We start from the raw sequence: 20695 nt of genomic DNA, 5'->3' as shown, positions 1-20695 counted from the left end.
GAGGATGAGAACATCTGTCCGTATAAAAATTGTTCACGAATGTTCATGGCAGCATCAGTTCTGACAGCCAAGAGGAGGAAATAGCCGATGTGCCTCAGCTGATGAATGAATAAACACATGAAGTATCCATACAATGGAACAGTATTTGGCAATAAAAGGTAGGAAGTAGTGATACATGCTGTAACATGGATGAACCCCGATATGATCATGTTAAGTGGAAGAAGCTGGACACAAAAGGACCACACGGCCTACGATCCCATTATGTAAAATGTCCCAAACAGGCAAATCCAGAGAAAGAAAGTAGATGAGTGGTGACCTAGGGCGATATGAGGGTTAATAAAGGGGTGACTGCTACAGGACCAATGGTTTCTTTTGGGGGTAACGAGCTTGTTCTAAAATTGATTGTGGTGATGGTTGCCCAACCTCGTGAATATACCAACAACCACTGAATTGTACGCTTCAAAAAAGCGATACCACTTTACGGTATGCAAATCACACCTAAGTCGTACAAAGGACTTGCACTGGATGGCTGTGGCGACAGCTAAGGTCTGGGTTCAAATCCCAGCTCCCCCTCCTACAGGCTGTGGGCCTTTGGGTGACGTGCCGCACGGCCCCGTCTTCCTGGTTCCCTGACCCGGGTGCAGTGGCCTCGGCAGGGCTGCTGTGAGGACTCCGAGAGCCGCCTCCGGGGTCCTGAACCCACACGGAGCACGTGCTTGCTCCTGCGCGTGCTGAGGAGGCGGGCCGGGCTCTGCCATGTGACTCGGGGGCAAACTCTGATAGGCTGAGCCGATGGCTCTGCTAGCCAATGGCTGGCTTAGCACAGGGCATGTGACCCAGTCCGAGCCAATCAGATGTGAGCGGCTAGCTGCTGAGGCATGTTGGGAAAGGCGTCGAGGCGGATAGGAGGCGCGGAGACCGAGGTAATTTCCTTCTTCTGTTAATGTTCGGCTCGGGCTGCGGTTGGCTCCCAGAACCTCGTCAGTCACTTCGTAACCATTTGGGGACTCACCGGAGGGTGGCGAGGGTGGCCGGGGAACAGTGTAGGAGAACGGCCCTTCAGGGTGGCGCCGCCGCGCCCGGAGCCCCGCTGCAGTCGCCGCTGAAGCTTCCCAGCCGGCGGGCAGCTGCAGAGCCCCCCAGGCTGTGACGACGGGGCGTCGCCGACGGGGGTCTGCGCGGCCGGCGCCCAGACGGCAGCAGGCATGTTTCCAACAGGTTTCTCACTAACCACCTGTTTATTTTCTTCTGGAAACATCCACCCTTCTTCCAACGCTTGCCTGCGTCTTTGGTCTCCGTCTGTGACTGATAACGTGTGCTGGGCTCTAGGATCGGCTGCCGGAGGCGGAACCTCTCACTTGGATCTGTGCTTTGTGTGTGTGCTTTACCCCTGACACCGAGCCCACGGCTTGTAGGAACCCGCCAACGCGAGGAGCCTCGGGGCTCTGAGGGCTGCCGGGGAAAAGGCTCTGATGAGGCGCACGGCAGGGTGTGCTCCCGCTGCCGACCCCGCCTCGGTTTCTCCGAGGCAATTTCGTCATCAGTGAAGGGGCCCAGATGATTTCCACGTGCCTCCTGGTTCAGACGTGCTGTGAGTCCACAGTGATGGTGGCAGGTAACGGGGGACAAAGGGCCACTTCCCTCTCTCCGGGAGAAGAATTCGTGCATTCCTTCCCTCACTAATTCCGGGACGCCCGTTAGGTTCCTAAGGCTCCCCGAAGGAAGCAGCTGTTAAACTGCCTCTCGACACCAGCTGGGGCTTTCCAGGCCCAGGAGGAGAGGTGTAGTCTTCAGGCATCAGACCTGAGATGGGCCGAGGCAGGGAGACACCAGGCTGTTGTGCACTCGGGACACGGAGGGCCAGCGGTCACCCTCAGTGCTTGTCTCTAGCCCTGGTGGGGAGGTCAGGAGCAGGCCCGAGTCCTAGATGTGGGCTCCAGGCAGAGGCTGCTGATGGACGGGTGACAGGTTGCTCAGATCCGCTTCAGGAAAGGAACTCCAGGCAGAGCAGACCAGGGCGGCCACGGGCACAGTGGGCAGCTGCCAGGCCTGAGGACAGCGATGCCAAAGGTCTGAGCAGAGGCCCAGCCTGCGTTTGGCAGGTGGGAAGTTGGCACTGATCTGAGGTGGGCTGAGGCTCTGACGTCGACAGGACTTGAGGGGACTCTGAGGCCTCAGGTGCTCCAGTTTAGGTGCCTGGGGCGGGAGGTGTGAGGACAGTGGGTCTGGCTGTGATGACCTTGGATGTGTGCAGATGAGGCTCCTGTAGCACACCGTGGGGAGACCCCAGGGAGCTGGGGTGGTGGTGGAGGTCAGGAGTGGGAGCCTCTGAGGAGATGGTAGGCAATCTGGAGAGAGAAGGGTCCACCCACAGGGTCCTCACCAGGCATTTCTTCTTAACAGGCAGCACTGTGGTCAAAGGCCTGCTGAGTCAGGGCCCAGTTTCTGTGAGCCAGAGCGCCCTGGAGGCGGGAGGAGAGAATCAGGGGAGTGGAAATAAGGCCCCAGTGATGAGCACAGACAGTGGACATGCATGGTTTAACTTGGGGTAGTAAAAATAACAAACCCAACCTCTCCCCTGAGGTACTAAAATTCCCCACTTTTAGAGTGGGGTTAACTTTAGCAAGAGTGAGAGTAAGCCAGCTTTGTGGAAGACAGCTTCCAGGTCTCCTTAGACAACCCCAATGGATTCCAGCAGCTGGTTCCACCCCTGCCTCAGTTTCCCCATTCTCAGTGGTTGTGAGCATATTCCTCCCTCCTGCACTTTCACCCTGGGAAGCAGTCCTCACCCTTTGAACTTGAGGCCCCAGATGGGGAGATAACAGCCACACTGGAGCCACCGCTTTCCACTCACTCAGACCCCGAGTCCACGGTCCTGCAATCCCAGCCTCCTCCTGAGTTTCCAGCAGAATTGTATAAAGATTTAATAGCTGAGGGCTGTAATGAGAGCTTAGATTATTAAGATCTCATTTCTCTTTGAAAATATCTCATGAAGTATTCTCTTAAATAATTAAAACTAAATTCCACCTATCAAAATAAATGAAAAGGCGGGTGTCCTTGAGTGACTTCTCAGGGCCACCAGCTCTTTTCTGTGTGCACTGTCACTAGAGGAATTAGCTCACAAATCCTGGGCTTCCTAAACCCATTCTGTCCCCCTCTCAGGCCAGAGCTGTTCAGGTTGACCATTGGTCAAGTGACCAACCTTCCCGATATACCACCGTCCTGAAGATACAGACAGGCAAAAAAAAACCTCTTGTCGACATCAGATGTTGGCACCAATTGGCCAACCCCAAAATAAGGATTTATATATATTCCAAGAATGCAATTTCGTCTATACTTAGAAGATGAAAATCAGCCTTGCTGGACGGTGAGCTCATCACCTCCCAGGATTCAGCCGGCGTCTGTCTGTGGGATCTCCCACCAGCCTCTCTGGGGCCGTAGGGCCCTCTGGCTGGCGACCTAGTGGTTGTTGCTCCCTCCTGACAGGAGTAGAGGTGTTGGGCTGAGGTCGTTGTGATGGAGTGATGGACGGTAGAGGGAAGGGAAGACAGGCTGTACCGACTGGACGTTTTTATGCACATTTGGGGCACAGGTGTCTGCTCTCCCCTATCCACACACCCTACTGGTTCCCTCTGAACTTTCCTCCTCAGGACCTCATTCTCATGCCACCCAGGAGGGGCTCCACTTAGAGACCTTTCCACCTGTACACATCCCTTTCCTACTAGGTGCTAGGTGGGACACTAGGTGGGCACAGCAGAGGCCCCTCGTGCCCGAGACCAGCAGCACCCTAATGAGTCCCATTCCGAAAAACTGGGGCTGCCGCTGCTGTGCACAGGCTGCCAACCTAGGACCTCTTGGCCGCTCCGGTCCTTCAGAAATCACCACTGATGTGTCTCTGCTCCAGAACACACAGTAGCTCCCGTGGCCAGCCAGAGATCTGAACCCTGAGTGACCAAAGCAGATAAAGAATGATGACCATGGGCCAGGGCTGAGTCTGCCCCAAGGGGAGGGAATATGAGGTCTTGACATGGTCTTGGCCGTAAAGGGCTTCCCTTTAGTGGGGAAACAACTTCATGCCCACAATGTGGACATGTGGGGGTGTACCCAGAGCGTGTGGGGGGGGGCGTTGGGGTCATTGCAGGGGTTTCCTGAGAGGGGATATCTGAGCCGGCCAGCCGAGGACATCCAGATAGAGAGCCAGGGTGCTGAAGGCCCAGGAGGCTGGGGTTTACCTTAGGGCCAAGGGCAGCCACAGAAGAAGGGGGTGCTGGCCAGGTATGCATTCTGGACAAACCTCCTGCTGGCCCATGTGGAGAACAGAGTTGTGGAGGGTGGAGGTGGGTTCCTGGGGAGGGTGCCGAGGGCCTGAGCTGGGCAAGGAGCATAAGACAAGAGGCTTGGTTTTGGGACGCCGATAGAGGCTGCAGAGACAGGGTTTGTGGCCTGGGGACCAGGAGGGGGGATTGGTGCTTGAGTGGATGGTGGTGCCACTGCTGAGAGGGGGACCCAGGAGGAGCCGAGGGTTGGGAGATTGGCCAGGCGGTGCAGGTGCTGAGAACAGCAGAGAGGCAAGTTTCGAGGAGACCTTGGTTATTCATTCAGTCCTTTTCTGCCCAGGACCTCCTTGGGACAGGCCTTCTGCAGGTGGGGCCACACTGGCCGTCAGCACTCGGGGCTCCCCACAGCACCTGCAGTCAGGAGACCATCAGAACACGATCCCACAGCAAATATAAATCACAGATGAATCAGGGCATGAGCCCTCCAGGAAAGCCCAGTAGCTGGGAAGGCCTTTCTGAGGTGAGCTGGAGCCCAGCCTAATAGAGGGAATCCTGGAGAAAGCTGGCAAGGGGCAGGGCCTAAAGGATGTGGAGAGGAATCTAGAGGTAACTGAAGAGATCCCATCAGGGCACAGACGTGGTTCAGAGCGCACTGTTGAAAGAGCAACTGCATTAGGCAGCTCCAAAGAAGGGCCCTTCCAGGGTAGCCCCGTGAAGTCGCACAGGTTGTGCATTTCACGGAGTCAGACATCTAGGAAGGCGCCACTCCCAGTGTGGGTATCTAAAGCCTGTATACAGAAAAGGGCAGTGCTCTAATCACACAGCATGTGTGGCCACTTGCCATCACGTGTAACAAGGTATCTTTAGGAAGAGGTGCTCTTTTCTAAGTCATAGCTCGAGGCTGTAAAGGGCATCAGGTCCAGAGGTTCCAGAAGACTGGCCCAAACCATTTCTCTGCCATGGAGGGGCAGGAACCCTCGAGGACAGGTAGGCAGCTCCTAGGAAGTGAGGAAGTAGGGCCAGGGCTAGAGGCAAGATGGCCCTGAGCCCGAGTCTGTGAGGAAGGGGCCGAGCCAGTGGAGCAGAGCAGAGGTCTCAGGCAGGATGGGGTCCCGTAGCACCTGGCCCTGGTTGGTGGGTAAAGTGGCAAGAGAAGAGGGGGAATTGGGGTGTTGGCTGTAGAGGGTCCCCAGGCTGCCTTAACCTCCACCACACACATGGCCCAGGAAACAGCCTGGGACCCACCAGACTCCCAGTTACACCTGGAGAGAACATTCTGGTGACATGCAGGCAGGCAGGCCCATTCACCTGCAAAATAATCTAGGAAGTATTTATTGTGAGGGTATAATTTCTGTCTATGGGTATCCATAAAGGTATTTTCACTATAAATTGGGGGAAAGCTCCATGAATGCCTTTTTCCCTCTCCGTTTGCTCTGGGTTAAAAAGAGCTGCTCTCTAAATATTAGGTGCACACACAGGTCCTCACCCCTCTTCCCCTCCCACCTAAGCCCATACCCCACCCTCCAGACCTGTCCCCCAGCCTCCACAGGGAGGGCTTGGCACTAGGCTGTGGCCTTAGCTGGCTCCTGCCAGGATTCAAATCCTGACGGAGGAGGAGGGAGGAGAAGAAAGGAGGGACAGTGGGGAGGGGTGGGGAGGGGCCACAGGAGCTGATCAGCCATGGCCCCAAAAGAGGGTCATGAGAGAAGCCACACAGAGCATCTTGAAAAGAAAGGGCAGCCTGTCCAATCACGGTGATGACTGTAATGATAATCATAACAGTGGTACCCCCCCCCCAGTGCTGGCTCTCCCTGGGCCCTGAGTGTACCCCCTTCTCTCACTTAATACTCACTACCGCCCCCATGCGGAGGTTCCATCACCTCTGAAGCCCAGAGAGGGGAAGTAACTCACGGAGGGTCATGCAGCTCCTGAGCAGTGCAGGTGAGGTCTGAGGGCAGCTGCGTGGACCTCCAGCACGTGCGGGTAGGAGCCAGGCACCTCTGGCCCCCCACACCGCAGGGCACCCGCCAGCAGTGAGCCAGTTCTTGGAAACACAGCTTAGCCAGTACACACAGCATAAAACACAGACACTTCTGGATGGACTTGTCTGCATTCTGGACCTCCGACAACCCTGTGACTTCCTCCTAGGGCCCCAGTGGTTGCTCTCAAGAGCCCCACCCTGACCCCCTAAGCCCTGGATTCCTCTCCCCCATCTGGGCCCTGACAGAGCTGCCCTGGATGTCTGTCCTCATCCATGCAGGCTTTGCCAAAGTGGGGACACCCTGCTTTGTGACCACATCCTTGTTCCTGATGACAGGGGACCCAGTAGTAGGGTCACTGAGCTCTGGGCAGGAGGCTCCTAGAGTGCATTGCTGTGGTTGAAAAGCAAAGGCTTTAGTTGGCCTGTGACTCTCTGGGGCATTTTGTAGGAGCAGGCCTTCTTGACATCATTGTCACCTCCTTTTCCAAGGCCACATGGTGTGAAGAATGCACCTGGGCCAGGCTCTCAGGGTGTCCCTAGCCTGTACCCCAGTATCTGCAGAGCCAAGGTGGACGGTGCTGGGTGATGAGCCTCAAGGGTCTCGGGTCTCCCTGAAGCCAGGAGAGCCCCAGGCCAGCTCCCAGCCTTCCTGCCTTTTGATTGCCGTCCCAGGGTGCTTGCTAGATGGTGTCTCAGCGTCCCCAGCAGATTGAGCCCTGAGAGTTTGCAGAGGTGAGCAGCTCTAGCCCTCTGCCTGCAGTGGCTCTGTCTGGGTCTCCTGCCTGCTTCCCTGGATCCTTTCCCAGATGAGCTGCCTGCACCCATGTCCTTGCTGTCGCTCTGTTTTCTGGGCGCTTGTACCCTACGGCCTCTCCGAGCTCTGACTCCCTTCCCTGGGAAAGAGCACCAGGAACAGGGTAGCAGGTTTGAGGTACCCGGGCTGGACTCGTGGAGGTGCTCAGCAAACTGAGGAAGGGCCATCAACGAGCTGAGAGGTTCCAGAATGCTCAGTCTCGCTCCTGCTACTTGTGGATTCCTGGTGTATTATTATTTGTTGATTGTTGGTATAATTTTTGTTGATTTGCTGATTATTGTTTGTTGATTCTGGGCTTGCAGAGCCACAAATATTCACGTATCTCAAACATTCCCTGCTGTTTCCTGGCTAATTCAAGCAAAACCCAGAATGTTCTGCCTGGGTGCTCAGTGCCTCGCTGTTGCCAGATAATGGACAGGGAGAGGCCCTGCCCCCACCTGCTCTGGGAAAACAGAATGATTAGCCAGGAAGACTTCCCTGGGTGGGTGGTAAGCATCGCGCAGAGATATCAGCCCCGGCCAGCTCTGACCACGCAGAAAGCCGGCGCGCAGCCATGGGGGTGCCCTCCCCGCACAGGCGCCACTGCGGCTTTGGGAGCAGGAGCTGATGGACAGCCGCACACCGCAGTCCACCCCCTCCCCAGCATCCAGCCCCTGGGACTAGCGCCTGCAGGATGTTGCCTGGGCTGTCTAGATAAATCCTGAAATGCTAATGCATTAAGGTACATATGCAAAATAGGGGTTACCAAGCGCGGAGCCAACACTTGCAGCTAGGCACCGTGTGGAGCGCTGCCGGTGGTAGTGGTGGCAGCCTGGGGATGCACAGGGCCTGGGGTTGGGCCTTGTCGCACTGCAGCCCCTGAGCGTGGCCTGGTCCAGACACCCAGCTCTGGGGAGGACTCGCTTTGTCAGGGAGCTGGGATTTCTGCGGCAGGAGGAGGACAGTCTGCAGGAAATGTCACAGATTCTCCTCCAGGTCTCACTGGGACATGTGACAGCCGCAGTCCTGGCCGTGCCAATTGGGAGGGGAGGTCTCTAGGCTGAGAGAGGCTGGGACACGGTGTTTACCGCAGCTTTGGAGCAGAAGGCACTAGAAATAGCTGGGGTCTTGCCCCTGGAACCCACCCCGCCTGGCCACCCGGCAGGTGGTGGGACAGGAATAGGCAGCCAGACCCCAGCCTGCAGGCATGGGGAGCCTCTACCTCACTGGGGGATGACCCAGGCTGTGGGACCCTAGATCCTTGAGCTGCAGGGGGAATGGGGAAGGGTCATCTGGCTCTTGCTCGAGGAACCCTATCCTGCTCGGGGCTGGGAAACAGGCCCAGTATAATGAAGAGACAGGCCCCACCATTTTGAGGGCCAGCCACCGTCCCTGAAGCCCCAAAGCAGTACCCTGGACTTCAGAGCCAGGGCAGGGGTACTGGTCTCTACATCAGTTCTGTAACACCCTTAACTCTTAGGGTGCAGTCTCCTCACCTGCACTCCAGGCACCATGAGTCTGACTTCCCAGGGTGACAGGCCTGGGGGTACCCAGAGCATGGGCAGCAGGGCCTGACACCCAGCTCGGGGTCAACAGAGAATCCATACACTGTGGCAGATGTTTCCAGGGCATCGGAGAAGGTGGATGAGAACTGGGCCATACGCAGAGGCGAGTCTGGGTGTGAGCGGTTCAGTCTCATGGCGCAGGGGGAGCAAAGACCAGGCCCCCCCAGGCACACCCTGTGCCCCTGCACAGCTGATAAGAATAGGCTGCTGCCTGATGGTTTTTCAGTCCAAACCTCCTTGGAAGTGGCATGTTCTGCAGGCTAAAAAGGTTCAGGCACCAAAATACGGCAGCCAGGGCGCCAGAGGTCTGGGTGGAGGGCTGAGCCACACTCTTTGACATCGACCTCATGTTTTCAAAATATCACACCTCGTGACTATTCCTGGCATGGCCTGAAGGGCACAGGGGTTTTGTGTCTGACTTCCTTTTTAATTGTAAGTGCAAGCAGCTGGTTCCTGGGCCTGGGGTCAGAGCACCAGGCACCTGGCGCCCTGGGAATTGGGTGCAGGTGGATGCAGGTGGGCAGCTGAGCCTGAGCACACACATCACCAGAAGGTACAGACTTGGGGTCAGGAGGATTCCACCCCTCCCCCCCAAGAAGCTGACTTGCAAGGGTAATTTAGGGTTTTGAGAGTGTGACCACGGCCCAGTTCTGGCCTCTGGACTGCCCTCCCTCCAGTGTCTGCATCCATTCAGCACCCTCTGTGGGCATCACAAACACTGGCCTTCCTGTGCTGGGCCGGGGCACACAGCCGGGCAGACAAGAAGCTCCTCACACCAGCAAAGCTGCCCGTAGGTGGAAGCACGGTCCCTGCCCTCTGGCTGTCAGTGAGGGCACTCCCTCTGCACCAGACCCTGGCTGGACAGTAAAGGCGCCGGGAGAGGAAGGAGGGGAGAGCCAGCACGACCTGCCCACAGTCCTGTGTGGTCTCCTCCCCTGCCCCCCTCCTCCAGCATCTTGACAGAGGGCAGGCCGGCTGCCAGAGCTGGAGCACCCTGGTCCTCGGCCGACTCTGGCCCCCACAACGCCACCCGCCTCTCTGCCCAGGTTTGGCAGCGCTGGCCAAACAAGCAACCCTTCCCTGCCTTGCCTGAAGGCCTTCTGAGCAGACCCCAGGCAGCACTTGTATTCTTTGTTGCTGTCATAAAGTCTGTTTGGGGCAGAGGGCTAAGAAATGGGCAGGCACCCCTTCTGTCAGGGACCCTAGGCTCCAGATCATTGTTGCCACCCACCTGACAGCTCCTTGCACGGTGCACAGAAAGCCCAAACAGGCCGTGGCTGGTTGGAGCCGAGAGCCTGTCCCTGCAGTGGCCTGGCCAGCCTCATGGGACCCTGCTCTCTCCCTCTCTATCCTTCCCCATGGCCTGAGGGCACAGGAGGAGGGCAGGACAGGCCCTGGGCAGCCTCCAGGGTTTCTACAGCCCCAGAATGTCCTGAGGAACAGGAAAGACTGCCCCTCTCCAGCCTTAGGACATCTTCCTTCCGTGGGGGACTCTGGCAGGGGGTCTAATGCCCCCTGGCTCCCCAAGCTCACCTGCTTTCCGGGAGGGAGGTGAGCTTCTGAGGCGTTCTCCTATGTCCCATCCACCACTTCCTCTGAAGCCTCACCTCTGGGAACCTGGACCCGACTTGTGAGTTCCTCTCTGCATGCCCAGGACATTCAAGCAGCAGACAGGAGGCCTCTCACAGACATACAGAGCACATGCCCACTGGAAGGGGGCCCCAGAGCAGGAGGTGGGGGGCAGCTGGAGCCTCACCAGTGGGCCTTCTCAGCGTCTGGGGACTGTCCCTCACAGTAGATGTCCCTTGAGAATGGACTGAGGACCAAGACTGGCATCTGCTTCTGGACTTCTCCTGGGTAAAGCTGGGGGGCTCAGATCCACCCAAAAGGGCTTCTTGGGGACTTTGCATGCCAAGCCTGCCAGGAAGTCCTGGAACAGTAATGACCCCAAAGTCATGGGGCTCCCTTCCCCAACAGCCCCACATGCACACAGGCCTTTGGTACCTCCACAAATTGCCTCTAGCACCTGGATGGAGCCCAGGGGCTCATTGGGCTCTCCCACCAGGCAGGCAGGTCCCTGGGGACCCGTGTTAACTGTGTGGCCCTCACTTCACCTCCCCTAGGAACCCCCCAGGAGGCAGCCTGAGGAATGGGGTGGGGACAGGCATGTCCCACAGCAACCCTGGAGGGGCCCTGTGCTGCTCACTGTTACCTAGGCAACTGGGAGGGCTCTTCCAGAGCCGGCTTTCCTCACCCGGACACAGGCTCCTCATCCTGCCTCGTCCAGGCTGTGGCCAGCCCACCGATGGGAGGGTGCTCCTTCCTCTGAGCCCCACAGTACTGACGGTCCCCGAGATGAGGGGCTCAGAGGCCTGGAGACAAGCCCGTCCTGACAGGTATTCAGCAGCAGGGAGGGAGTCCATAGACCCCCTGGACACAAGCTCTGGCTCACATCCTGTCCACGTCACTTCCTTGTGGCAGAGCTTGGGGCGAGTCTTTACATTCTCCAAACCCAACTCCTCAGCAAATGGGACAAACAGCCACTGAGGGAGGATGACACTACGTGGGGTGGCTTATGTGATGCCCAAGTGGACTCAGGGTCAGCTCAGGAAATGGAGCAGGAGCAGGCAACGGAAGAGCCAGGGACTGTGTGTTGGGCTGGGGAGGTGGCCGTGTCACGCTCCAGCGTCCAGGCTGAGTGGCAAGGGTGGGTGCAGCCTGCGGGGGGTGTCTGTGCCCAGAGCTGAGGCAGCGGTGTCCTTGTGGAAGTGCTTCCAGTTGTGATCTGGGGGCAGTTCCCGGCAGCAGGGCCTCCACCTGGTTCCCATGCCCCCAAGATTTCTGTGGGCTCCCCTCTCTCCCTGGGTCACAGGTTTCCCTCGCTGCTGTATCAGCGCTGGGACAGGTGAACTCTCCGAGCACAGTTTCAGATTTGCCTCCTGCCTTTTGAAGCTCTGTTACGAGGTGCATATCCATTTACGGTTGCTATGTCTTCCTGCTGAGCTGGCCCTTCTATCGTTACGAGCTGTTCCTCTTTGTCTCTAATAACATGCTTCCCCTTAAAGTCGGTGCTGTGTGATATTAGTATAATCTCCAGCTTTCCTAGACTTCCTGTTTGCAAGGCATAGCTTTTTCCAGACTTTTCCCAGATACGACCTATCTGCGCCTTTGTTAAGTATGCAGCAGAGTCACACCTTGCTTTTTATCCAGTCCGAAATGTTTAACTTTTAACTGGAGTGTTATTATATCTACACGGCCTTTTGGTTGCAGTTAAGTTAGATTTAGGTCTGCAGTTTTGCTCTTTGTCTCCCCTTTGTGGGTTCCTCTGTTCCCGCCTTCTTTTGTGTTAATACAATATTTTTTAATCTTTTGTAATTTTCCTATTGGATTTCCATCTGTATGTCTTTGCATATATTGTCCTTTGAAAGATTGCTCTAGAGATTAAAATACAAATTTTAACTTATTCCCATCTACGTGGAATTAGTTCTGGATTACTTAGGTAAAACACAGCGACAGGGCAGCCCTGGTGGCGCAGCGGTTTAGCGCGGCCTGCAGCCCAGGGCGTGATCCTGGAGACCCTGGATCGAGTCCCACATCGGGCTCCCTGCATGCAGCCTGCTTCTCCCTCTGTTTGTGTCTCTGCCTCCCTCTCTCTGTGTGTGTGTCTCTCATGAATAAATAAATAAAATCTTAAAAGAAAAAAAACAACAACAAAACACAGCGACAGTGCATTTCCATTCACCCCAGCCCACCCATACGGATATTGTCATCTAAAGGATGTTAATGTTATAAACACAGCAAATACAGTGTTATTACTTTTGCTTTCAACAATAATGTCTTTTAAAGAAGCTCTAGGAAGTAGAAGTTAATATATAGCTCATCGGTTTTCAGTGCTTGGCCTCAGCTCCAAATCTGCCCTTCTCTGCCTTGCGCCGTGAACCTGGAGCTGGCCCCTGTGACGCTTCCTTCCGCCTGCCCGAGCCACGCTAGGCTTTGCCAATAGAGGGCGCTAGAGGGCCGCCGCGAGGCCTCAGCCCAGCCTCGCTTCCCTCCCGGTCCCTGGGCTTTCCGTCCACCGGTGGCCGCAGGCAGCTCGCAGGAGCCCCGCGGGGGCTCGCTCTCCAGGGAGTCTCTTGGCCAACAGTGGGTCACTTCCTACGAGCCGGCCTCAGCCAGCACCTTCTGTCCTGTTTCTGCCACTGCTGGGCTGCGCGTTCCCTGGAGCTCGCATCTCAGCCTTAGGGGCACACATCCTCCTCCTAAGTTCTTAATTTATTCTCCCCAAGCCATAGAAGCAACAGCTCTTTTCTGCTTTTGCTATTTCTGTAATCCTTAAAGATCTCTTTTGTCCATTTTAGGAGTTAACCATCTCTTACCAACTTATAATTCTTTGTTAAAACTTCTCTGTTTGAATTTGGGTGGCTTCTGGCTTCCGGCTGGAACTGGAATGATCCATCTAGTCTCTTACATATTTACCAATTCCATGGGCGCCCATTCCGACCTGTCGTTCTGAGGTTATTTGGAGGCTATTTCCTTTTACCCTGACCATCTTCCTTTAGCATTTCTTACAGTGAAGACCTGCTTGGAACAAATTCTTTCAGTTTTTATTGAAAATTTCCTTCTTTTGCCTTCATTTTGAAGGTTTTGCTGGATATAGAGTTCTTGTTTGCCAGTTTTTCATTTTAGCACTTGGAGTGTGATGTTCCAAAGTCTTCTGTTGAGAAGTCAGCTGTTAATCATAGAACTGTTCCCCATCTACATAACCTGTTCTTTTTCTCTTGCTGCTTTCAAGATTTTTCTCACTCTGGTTTTCAGCAGTTGGACTTTGATGTTCCTAGGAGTAGTTTCCATTGTTTTCATGGAAATTCTTGAATCTATAATTTTAATGCTTTCCACAATATCCGAGGTAGTTTTTCTATTATTTCTTCAAATACATTACCTGTCCCGTTCTCCATGTCCTTTCTGACTCAGACACATGTTGGCTGCTTCATATTGTCCCACACATAGTTGAGGCTCTGTTCATTTTTCTTCCAATCTTTTATTCTCCATTTCTTGGATTGTTTAATTTCTGTTGCTCTAGAAGTTCACCAATTCTTCTGCCATCTCTAATCTGCTAGTCAGGCCATCTTAAAAAAAAAAAAACACAAAATTTTCATTTGTTTTCATACTGTTCAGCTCTAGAAATTCCATTTTTAATAGTTCTTAAAACTCTTTTAAGTTTCCATATCTGCCCAGTCATTAAAATAACGATCTCCTAATGATTGATGCATCCCTATAATAGATGTTTTGAAATTTTTGTCTGCTGAATCCAACAGCTGGGTTCACTTGGGAGTCAGTTTCTACTGACTCTTTTTCCTGATCACGAACCATACCTTCCTGATTCTTTGTATGTCTATTAATTTTTGGTTGAAGATTGGACATTTTGGATAATACATAATAGTGACTCTGGATTCTGTTGTGTTCTTATGATGGTTGTGTTATTGTCATAGCTTAAGAGGGCAGTAAAGTGCCTATGTTCATATTACAAGCAGTTAATATCTCTGCTCATTCCTTTCCGCTTCTAGCTCCAGGTTTTGTTACCTGAGTCAGTCAAGGATTTCAGTAAAATATATACATAGGAGCTCATTATCCCTGTGGCTCCCTTGCTTCTGAGGATTCCCTTCTAAATTCACAGCTTCTCTGCCAGCATCAGGTTATGCCCACTGGTCCCCCAAGGCAGTAAAGCTTCAGCTTTCTATCCCCCAAGCTATACATATTTGGGGAATGCATGCAGTTAAAAAGCAATAAACTCACAGATCTCATCTAGCTGCCTTTCTAGATTCCTCTCTGCTCTTCTGATCACCCTGGGGTTTGTAGCACACACATAAACTTGTGGTCAGCCAGGGACATGAGCACAGTTTATACATAGATTTTAGGTCTCATCCTCTCTGTGGTTCTCACTTCCAGAAATCTCCTGGGGTTTTCTGCTAGCCTTGAACTCTGTTTTCAGTTAGTTCAAGGTGATGGGGATGTGGTGTCCACTGCACTTCTCCACTTTGGCAGTGGGCATGGGGCAGTGGTCTCAGGGAAAGAGAAACATAAACTCAATTCTTACCCCTTTTGGTTGCAATTCTTTAGGAAGAATCCTCCTCCACTTTCTCTGTTTTTGGGTGTGTGAATCTGACTTCTCTAGGGACCTCGTAGAAGTAGAATCATATTTATCTTTTTTTGTGACTAGATTACCTCATGTAGTGTAATGTCATAGACTAAGTGTTGAAGTCCTCCAAAATTCATATTTTGAAACACAGCGCCCAGTGTAATGGCATTTGGAAGTGGAGCCTTTGGGAGGTGATTGGTTCATGAAGGTGAAGCCCTTGTAAATGAGATTAGCACTCACCCCAGAGAGCTCCCTTGCCCTTCCCACCATGTGAGGACACAGCGGAAAGATAGCCATGTAGCAACTGGAAGCAGAACTTCAGCAGACACTAAATCTGCTGGTACCTTGGACTTTCAGCCTCCGGAACTGTGAGGAATAAATTCCTGTTGTTTATAAGCTACTGAATTTGTGGCATTTTGTTATAGCAGCCTGAGTAGACTAAGACAGTCCTCAAGGTATATCCATGTTGTAATATATCTCAGATTCCCTTCCGTTTTTTTTTTTTTTAAGTTTTATTTGTTTAAGTAATCTCTACACCCGGTGTGGGGCTCGAGCTCACGACCTCAAGATTAAGAGTCATGTGCTCTTCCAACTGAGCCAGCCAGGTGCCCCAGATTCCCTTCCTTTTGAGGCTGAATAATATTCACTATATGGATAGACCACATTTTGTTTATATATTCATCTGTTGATGGATGTTTGGGTTGTTTCCACCTTTTGGCTGTGTGGATAATAGGGCTGCTATGAACATGGGTGTACAAATATTTCTTCAAGGTCCTGCCCTCCATTCTTTTGAGTATATTACAAGACATGGAATTGCTGGGTCATAGTTCTAATTTTATTTTGAGAAGCCCAATACCCTTTTCATGAGTCTTCTTTTTGCTTAAATTTGCTTAAATTCACCACTAGCAAAGGTGAGTCCTGACAGATGCTCATCTCTCACTCCAGCCTGTGGTGTGCTCAACAGAGTGGTGAGTCAGAGGACTGTGCACTGCCAGCTTCCCTGGAAAATAGAGCCAGAGGCAGAAGCTCACATGCCAACTCTTTATCAGGAAGTATAGTCCAAGGAAGCAGAAGTGAGGAGAAAAGGAACGAAGAAGAGCAAATAAAAGACGGAACATTACCGAACCAGCCACAGCTTCAGGACAAACTGATTTGCTCCATCTCATGGTACGTTTTCAGAGATGCCAGCAGCATCTCTGAAGAATCCAGGGTGCTAGGATGAGAGAATTCACAGGATGACCCTACTCTCCTCTTGGCTGGAGTTCACGGAGGGCATTGATACCTGTTGCAGTTCCAGGTTGCACAATTGTGGGTGCCGAGAAGACCCTATTGTGTTCTGTGCTTCGGAGCTAGAGGGTAGCCCTCAGGCTGGAGAGAAGGTGTACAGAGTCTGGGTGTGATGTGAAGCACTCCTGGGAGTGTGTTGAGCAGAAGCCCAGAGCAGCTGCTGCCGCACACCTCAATCCATGACCACAGGAATGGGACAAGGCAATGCAGGGGCCAGCAGGCAGGGCATGTAGGCAGGGCGAGGGTGGTGTGGGAGTCCAGTGGGGGTGGGCAATGGGGCGATGTCGGCCACAGGATACCCACTTTCAGTTAGAGGTTAATACGTTCTGGGGATCTAACGTCCAAGTATGCCTGGTGACTGTAGTTAACACCGTGTTGTATGCTTGAAATTTGTTAAGAGAGTAGTTCTTGTGAGTGAGGGATGTGTTAACTATTCTTATGGTTATGAGTCTTTGATTTTTATTTTAAATAAATATAAACACTTATCAAAAATTTTAAATGTCAATAGTACTACTGTTAAGAAATCCTGGCCTAGTGAAGGGGAAAGATAATTAAATACATTAAGTCCTGGGGTCTGGTGTCCAGGGCCCAGCCTCTAAGATGTGCTGCATGGGCACCAGAGCCAGGACAACTGAAGACAGCCGAGCACCCATGAAGCAGGACGGTTGTCTCCTTGCATCTTCTCCTCCTGGACACAAAGACCCTGTCCACTCCAGCACATAGGGTCTTGATCAGTATTGACATCTTAATAATATTAAGCCTTCCCCATGAACATGAGATACCTTTCCATTTATCTGTCTTATTTAATTTCTTGAGGTGGTAATGTTTTGTAGTCTTTAGAGTACAAGTCTTTTCCCTCCTTGGTCAAGTTAATTCCTAAGCATTTTATTCTTTTTTTATATATTTCTTTTAAAGATTTTATTTATTCATGAGAGACACAGAGAGAGAGAGAGGCAGAGACACAGGCAGAGGGAGAAGCAGGCTCCATGCAGGGAGCCCGATGTGGGACTCAATCCGGGGTCTCCAGGATCACACCCTGGGCTGCAGGCGGTGCTAAACCGCTGCGCCACCAGGGCTGCCCCAGCATTTTATTCTTTTTTATGCCATTGTGAATTGTTTCCTTAATTTCCTTTTCAGATGGATTGTTGTATAGGAAATGCAACTGATTTTTGTGTGTTGACTTTGTATCCTGCTACTTTACTGATTTACTAGTTCTAACAGTTTCTTTGTGGAATCTTTAGGACTTTCTACATAGAAGATCATATCATCTGTGAACAAAGATGGTTTTACTTCTATTCCAATTTGGATTACTTTTATTTCTTTTTCTCTCTTAAATTGCTCTGGCTAGGATGTTCGGTACCATGTTGAATAGAAATGACAAAAGCGTGCATCCCTACCTTCTCCTTGATCTTACAGAAAAGGCTTTCAGTACTGTGGGATTTTCATATATGGTTTCTATTGTGTTAATTTAGATTCCTTCTATCCCTAGTTTATTGAGTCTTTTTATCATGGAAAGGTGTTGGATTTTTTTCAGATGTTTCTTCTGCATTAAGATGATCATGTGGTTTTTGTCCTTTCACTCTGGTTTTATTTTTAGAGCGGGGGAAGGGCAGAGGGAGAGAGATAATCTTAGACAGGCTCCATACCCAGCATGGAGCCTGATATAGAGCTTGATCCCACGACCCTGAGATCATTATCTGAGCCAAAATCAAAAGTCAGACACTAAATCAACTGAACCACTCAGGCACCCTATTCACTCCAACGTCTTCATCTGTCATGTTTTTTTGGTTTTTTTTTTGTTTTTTTTAAATTTTTAAGTAGGCTTCATGCCCAGCATGGAGCCTAACGTGGGGCTTGAACTCATGACCCTGAGATCAAGAGTCGGACAGTTAACTGAGCCACCCAGGTGCTCCGTTCTTTCATTCTGTTAACGTGATGAATTACACTGATCGATTTTCATATGTTGAACCATCCTTACATTCCAGGAATAAACCCCACTTGGTCATGATGTATAATCCTTTTAACATGATGCTGAATACAGTTTGCTAATATTTTGTTGAGGATTTTTTAAAAAGTTTTATTTATTCATGAGAGACACAGAGGCAGAGACACAGGCAGAGGGAAGAGAAACAGGCTCCATGCAGGAAGGCTCTTGCAGGAGCCCAATGTGGGACTCGATGGGATCACGTCCTGAGCCGAAGGCAGATGATCAACCACTGAGCCACCCATGAGTCCCTTGTTGAGGATTTTTGCATCAATGTTCATAAGAGATATTGGTCAGTAGATATCTTGTAGTTTCTTTCAAAAGCTTTGGTCTCAGGGTGATGCTGGTCTCATAAAACAAATTAGGGGATGTTCCCTCAATTTTCTGGGAAAAGTTTGAAAAGTATTGTCAATTCTTTACTTTTTTATTTTTTAAAGATTTTATTTATTTATTCATGAGAGACACAGAAAGAGAGAGAGAGAGAGGCAGAGACACAGCAGAGGGAGAAGCAGGCTCCATGCAGGGAGCCCGACGTGGGACTCGATCCCGGGTCTCTAGATCAAGCCCTGGGCCGAAGGCGGCGCTAAACCACTGAGCCACCCGGGCTTGCCCTCAAATAAGATCTTTAAAAAAATTTTTTTAAATAAAAATAAATATATTTTTTAAGTGTACTGTTTAATTTCTACACTGGAAAACTGAATTTCCCAGTTTTCCTTCAGTTATTGAGGTCTATATCCTGTTGTGGTTGGAGAAGATACTTTGTATGTTATTTATCTTAAATCTCTTGAGACTTATTTGTGCTAACTTATGGTCCATCCTGGAGAATTGCCCATTGTGCACTTGAGAAGATGTGTGGTGGTGTTTGTTGAGTGCGGTGCTGTGTGTGTGTGTGTCGGATCTGGTCAGTTTATTGTGTTGTTCAAATCCTGTTTCCTTATCTTCTCTTTGGTTGTTCTATCCGTTGGGAGTAGGGTATAAGTATTATTATTATTATTATTTTAGGACTATCAGTTCTTTCAATTTGATGATTTTTGCTTCCTACATATTGATGATCTGTTATTAGATGTGTAAATGTCAATAATTGCTTTTTATCGAGGCCCCTGGGTGGCTTAGTTGGTTAAGTATCCAATTCGTTTTTTTTTTTTTTTTAAGATTTTATTTATTTATTCATAGAGACACACACAGAGAGGCAGAGACACAGGCAGAGGGAGAAGCAGGCACCATGCAGAGCCTGACATGGGACTCGATCCAGGGTCTCCAGGATCACGCCCCAGGCTGCAGCGCTATAAACCGCTGCGCCACCAGGGCTGCCCAAGTATCCAATTCTTTATGCTTAGCTCATGATCTCAGGGTCATGAGATTGAGCCCCATGTCAGGCCCTGTTAGGTTGTGAACCCAGCTTGGCATTTTTCTCTCCCTTCCCTTCACCCCGCTCGCACTTGCTCTCCCCCACTCCCCGCAAAAAAAAAAAAAAAAAAAAAAAAGAAAAGATAAAAGAAAAAAAAATACAATAGCTTTTCCTCCTGGCTGTTTTGAACCTTTTATTAATATATCATGTACTTCTTTGTCTCTTAACAAATCTTATTTATTTATTTATTTTAACAATTTTTTTAAAATTTTTATTTATTTATGATAGTCTCACAGAGAGAGAGAGAGGCAGAGACATAGGCAGAGGGAGAAGCAGGCTCCATGCACCGGGAGCCCGACGTGGGATTCGATCCTGGGTCTTCCAGGATCGCGCCCTGGGCCAAAGGCAGGCACCAAACCGCTGCGCCACCCAGCGATCCCCCTTTTTTTTTTTTTTTTTTTAATTTAAAGTCTGTTTTTTCCTGGGGTGCCTGGCTGGGTCAGTTGGTAGAGCATGCAACTCTTCATCTCAGGGTTGTGAGTTTGAGTCCCACATTGGGTGTAGAGATTACTTAAAAATAAAATCTTTTTTTTAAAACATTTTATTTATTTATTTATGATAGAGAGCGCGCGCGCATGCAAGGCAGAGACACAGGCAGAGGGAGAAGCAGGCTCCCTGCCAGGAGCCTGACACAGGACTTGATCCCAGGACTCCAGGATTGCGCCCTGGGCCAAAGGCAGACGCCAAACCACTGAGCCACCCAGGGATCCCCCCAAAATCTTTTTTTTTTTTTTTAAATAAAAGTAAAGTATATTTTGTCTGAGCACAGCCACCCTGCTCTGTTGTGGTTACTATTTGCACGGATGATCTTTTTCTTTCTTTTTTTTTTAAGGCTTTATTTATGTATTTGACAGAGAGAGAGAGCACCAGCAGGGGGGAGCACTGGGGGTGGTGGTGGTGGTGGTGGTGGTGAAGCGGGCTGAGCAGGGAGCTCCATGTGGGGAGCAGGGAGCTCCATGTGGGGCTCAATCCCAGGGCCCTGGGTCATGACCCGAGTTGAAGGCAGGTGCTCGACCGCGGAGCCCCCCAGGTGTCCCAATAAACAAATCTTTTAAAAAAAATCAAATCCGGGATCCCTGGGTGGCGCAGTGGTTTGGCGCCTGCCTTTGGCCCAGGGCGCGATCCTGGAGACCCGGGATCGAATCCCACGTCGGGCTCCCGGTGCATGGAGCCTGCTTCTCCCTCTGCCTGTGTCTCTGCCTCTCTCTCTCTCTCTCTCTCTCTCTCTGTGACTATCATAAATAAATAAAAATTAAAAAAAATT

At 51.3% G+C, this 20695-nt stretch overlaps 1 long non-coding RNA gene across 1 annotated transcript; it reads left to right on the top strand.

Annotated features, from left to right (window-relative positions):
- The first annotated feature begins 886 nt into the window (after window positions 1-886).
- On the top strand, window positions 887-19126 carry LOC140640513 (uncharacterized). The gene is made up of 3 exons (XR_012037264.1): window positions 887-1615; window positions 4618-4797; window positions 15698-19126. It is a non-coding gene; the product is annotated as an uncharacterized lncRNA (long non-coding RNA).
- Window positions 19127-20695: the final 1569 nt, after the last annotated feature.

Source organism: Canis lupus, chromosome 9 (genome assembly GCF_048164855.1).
Source record: "Canis lupus baileyi chromosome 9, mCanLup2.hap1, whole genome shotgun sequence".
NCBI lineage: Eukaryota > Metazoa > Chordata > Mammalia > Carnivora > Canidae > Canis > Canis lupus.
The sequence above is the reverse complement of the archived record's forward strand: the minus strand, read 5'-3'. Positions and strand labels throughout refer to the sequence as shown.